Source organism: Nymphaea colorata, chromosome 11, assembly GCF_008831285.2.
Source record: "Nymphaea colorata isolate Beijing-Zhang1983 chromosome 11, ASM883128v2, whole genome shotgun sequence".
NCBI lineage: Eukaryota > Viridiplantae > Streptophyta > Magnoliopsida > Nymphaeales > Nymphaeaceae > Nymphaea > Nymphaea colorata.
Window position 1 is genome coordinate 670,125 of NC_045148.1, and position 4,642 is coordinate 674,766.

Below are 4,642 nucleotides of genomic sequence, written 5' to 3' on the forward strand. Positions count from 1 at the left end.
TACCCAGTTCCAGTAGGTTCGTTCAGTCATTGAACTTCCTCAAAATCATTGCTTATGGAGAGAATTTTGTGACATGATGACTAAGACTTGTATAAGTTCGGGGAAGTTACCTAAGCAAACCATGTCATTATTCTATATGTTGTAAATTTTTGGCTGTATAATTGCATGATGTTCTGATATACATGTGATTTTTGTGGTTAAGTTTAATCTCTTGGATCTTGTCATACACTACTTTATGCTTAGACACACTTTGATTACTTGGAACAATACTTTGTATATCATAAAATTTAATATGTATAATCATGTAAATGACTTTAATTGAGAGATAGAATGATTCTAGTACAAACATTTAGTGTCAATGTTCCTCAATATAAGTTATTTCAATATCCATTATTTTCCATCATATGATAATGAATGACAATATTGAGGCTCCAAAACAAGAAAAAAGCGGTTAATTTTCTTGTTTGCATATCATGACTTTAGTGAAATAATGGATTTATTCATTATTTCTTTCAGTTATCTATTGACTTCCAGATTCATTGTTGTTCACTTATGTTAAGAACATAAATGACAAACAACTAACCAGTTAGCACCATACAAGTACTACTATTTAAATGCAACATCAAGTTATCGGTTCAAATAGCCTTTCTATCACTCCTTGTGGTCTCATAGCTTGGAGTTGTTCAATGGTACGTATGGGTTTTCAACCAATAGCAAAACCATAACAAAAAAGATGTAGCTTGGAAAAATGAAGCATGGCCATAAATTTGGAAAGGATGCTTATCTGAAGAATTGCCACGATGGAGGTCTATCTGATGGTGCAAATATTAATGAAAACATCATGTATGTGTTCTCCATTTTTTTTAATGGTGCAACTCTTGTTTTCCTATAACTTGCTAGATTATGGGGACTGCAGAAAGCTTAATCTCTGATGATATTTGTGTTACAGATGCAATTGAGAAAGCAAGACGACCATGTTGTTTGGATGCAAACAACAAAATTTTGAACCTTTAGCAATTGTATGAGAAGGCAAATGCTGATCTCAGTGAACGTAACATGATAGATGTTGACACATATAGTTTTGGCCGCAATAAGAATCTTGTACCTTGTACAACTAGTTGGCTTGGTGGAAAGGTGACTTCTGTTGTGTAGCATATCTTATTGTTGGTGGTGAACTTCTCCTTGGTGTTGGTTTTTCTTGTATGTCTTTGGAAATCCAATGTTTGTTTCTCACCTATAATATTTGATTGACTTTGTGAATGACAATGCATGAAATGCGGTATTATGTTCTTATCATATTTCTCACGTATTTATCTATCTTTTATTCTTCAAACCCACATTTATATTGAAATAAGTATCATGGAGATTTTGTTTGAATTTTATCAAAATTGGGTGATTTAGAGCAAAAACAATGTATTCAAGATTTTAGGAGTAAAATGGTAAATTTTTCTTGGATCCAAACATTGCTTTCGAGCCAAACTCCAACCTATTGTGACTTCAAGCCTAAGTACCTTATAAAAAGTCCTTGTTGGCGTGAACCACAGATTTCAATTGTTTTTGTTGTTGAGACACAATGTAAATAGCTTTTCTTAAGTGATGTTATCAAAATTCTAGGAAATATGGAAATTGGGTTTTCTCTTTATGAATATCCCATATTCAACATGACTTTGGTATCTTGATCTTCCGATGACCCCACCACATTCTTAACAAACCCCAACATGTGAAGGATGGAGGAAAGTTTCAAGTTGTTGTTTGGACTAAGTAAAAATTGCAATGGTGAGAAGAACGCCATTTTTCTTTGATTTCTTAGCAAAAATGCCTCTCTTTTAATAGGAATTGAATGTTGACGCATTTAGTTGTAGGGTTGCATATAAAGTAGGTGAATTTGGGTTAATTGTTTCAACTATTTTTCTACTTTCAGATTGTGTATATTTCATGAGGTCATACATGTTATAGTATAGGATCGCTGTTGCCTTTTAAAGTACCTGGCCATTGTTTGGTCGGGTGTTTCATGAAAAGTACTGTATTTTTGTCTTTAACTCCTGTTTTTCGGACTTTTAGGGATAACAGTATTGTGTTTAGTGTCTGTTCACTGCTGAGCTCCTGATTTTTCAATCAAAACTTGGGTTTATGCTGGACTTGCACTAAAGATTAATTTTGGAATCCTTTATTGCCGTGACTAAGTTTTTTACTGGTATTCTAGCTTAACCTTTACATGTTGTTGCATAGTTCACAAGTTTATGATTTGATGGAGGTTATGTCATAAAGAAACTCATAGAGGTTTTGCTGCAGCTGGGCTAAGCTGGAAATCTATAAGCAAGATCATATGCCCTCCTTTGTGCTTCATCTACCCAAGAATTTTCTTCACTTTGTTGTAGGTTGTAGATTGAACTTTCTGTATTCTGGTTGATTGATTGCATGCTTCAGCAGCTTCTTTATCAACCCAAATCATGTTTTGAAAGTAGAATATTGGATGTTTGCAGTTTTGAAGATCAAAATTGAAGAAGATATCAAACAAGGCTACTGCCAACATCTGGGTGGCCAACCTGTACTTGGCTGTTTCTCATCTGCCATTTCCAGCCTTTTCCTTAACATCATGCATTTTTTTGTCTTCTTAGGTGGTTCAGAGTATGAATCTGACCACTAGTTAGATTATTAGTAGAAAAATCAGTCTTAGATCATTTTCTGATTTTGAGTCCAAATTAGAGATTTCTAGGGTTTGTCTTCTTTTAGATATCAATTTAGTTTTGGTGTTCGTCTTCTCTATTTGAGTTTTGTAATTGTTCATGTTAACACCCCAAATTTCTTAAAGGCAATTCTGAAAATTTTACGAAGTATTTAGAGCAAAATTTGAAGTAACCCACCTTGAGGCCCCATCTAATCCAGTTCTAGCTAGACCGAGTCTAGGAATCAATCATAATTTTAGCCCTCAACCTGCTTAGAACTGTGAATTCCAAAATCAAAATCTCTTGTTGAATTTGAAAAAAGAGTTAAAATCCAAATTCAATTAGAATTAAAATAAAGTTCAAACATCATCCCAGACCCAAGGAGCTAATTAAGTTCAGAACTAAAAATTCAATTTCAACTTGGGTTTGAGTCTAACCTAAGATAATTTAAAATTTTAGCTTAGTCAATTTCTCCACTACTGGAATTATGGACTAAAATGTCTATATTAATTCCGGATCATGGAAACCATAATTCAAGGTTATCCAAGTCGATCTACAGAATATGGAGTATGCAATCACAAGATCCAACTCAAGCAAATTGAAAGAATTTGATTTGCTAAGCAATCAAATTTCATTCAACAAAATTCAACCAATCTAGCGCTCACTCGCCAAAAAGAGTGTCCAAAACATGATTCAAACTAGATGTTGATAAAATCTATACAATTAAAAATAACAAATTGTCAAAATTGAAGACTAGTCGAAGTCTTGATGACTAAGTCTGGACTCATCTACCCCATGTGTGTGGCTAGGTAGGTCCCATGAAATTCAAATTTTCAAAGAGAATTTATTCTTTTTTTGATGTCATCTAATTCACAAAATTTCAAATTTAAAATTCCCCTTAGTGGGATTAAAAATCCAACTAAGATTAAAGAGAATTTTAATTAATTTTCTTTCCCAAAATTGGTTTTAATAAAAAAATGAAACCAAATCAATTATAGAGAACTATTTGGGCCTCTCTCTCTCTCTCTCTCTTCTTCTTCTTCCTTAGAATTATCTCAAGTAATTCTAATCAATAAGAAAATAATTTGAATCAAAACAATTTGGGAATAGCTTGCTTGGGGTGAGGTCCTCTCCACTTTTAAAGCCTACTTTAAAGTTGATGTGTTCCAGAAAGAGGTGCTAGTCTTCAACTTCGAAAATTCTAAAAACAGCTCGTAAAAGCTGGAATATCTTCAAATCAAAGAGTTGCTCAAGTGGACGTACTCTACATAAACTTCCATGCTCTTTTGAAGAATCTCAAGATTTTGAACAAGAGCATATAAGCTTAATTAAGGCTGGCTTCATTTCCAACTCTTGATTAAAGAGCCTCCTAAATGGTGCATGTTCTTTTCTTCTTTCCAAAATTTTCTTTGTTTTGAAAAAGAACTTAAAGTTAAAGAATGAGATCAACCTCAATTAAGCTTATCTCCCCCTTTAAAAAAAGTAAATAAATAAGGAGCCACCCAAGTGGTGGGATGCACCTCTTCTGTTTAAGAAAATATTCTCTTGTGAAATTATTTTAAGGTGAAAACAAAACCAGCTCAAGTTGAGCTGCCTTTGGGCGTGCCCTCTCTCTCTCTCAGTTCAGATCTTGTAGAAAGATTTTGGTAGATCAGCTTCATCAAAGTTATTATACTTCCAAGGCCAATTGGGGAGACAGCCTTCAGTAGGCCTGCCCTCCATGGGTTGGGAGCTTAAATGCTAACTATGTTAGTTATTAATATCTGAAAAGAGAAACTTAGTTAGAGCCACCCGTTTTGGCATGCTCCAATACTTATTTTTAGAAAATATTTTGGAAAATAGAACAACTCAATTAGAGCTAAACATCTTTCAAGACCTAAACAAAGAACCACCCAAAGGTTGTGCTCTTTTCTTTTTCAAATCTCTTCTTGATTAAGGAAAAATATATCAAACTTAAGCAGTGATCAGCTGAATTA

At 33.7% G+C, this 4,642-nt stretch overlaps 1 pseudogene; it reads left to right on the forward strand.

Moving 5' to 3' along the window:
* Positions 1-614: 614 nt before the first annotated feature.
* On the forward strand, positions 615-2,067 carry LOC116264276 (uncharacterized; annotated as a pseudogene).
* The last annotated feature ends 2,575 nt before the right edge of the window (positions 2,068-4,642 follow it).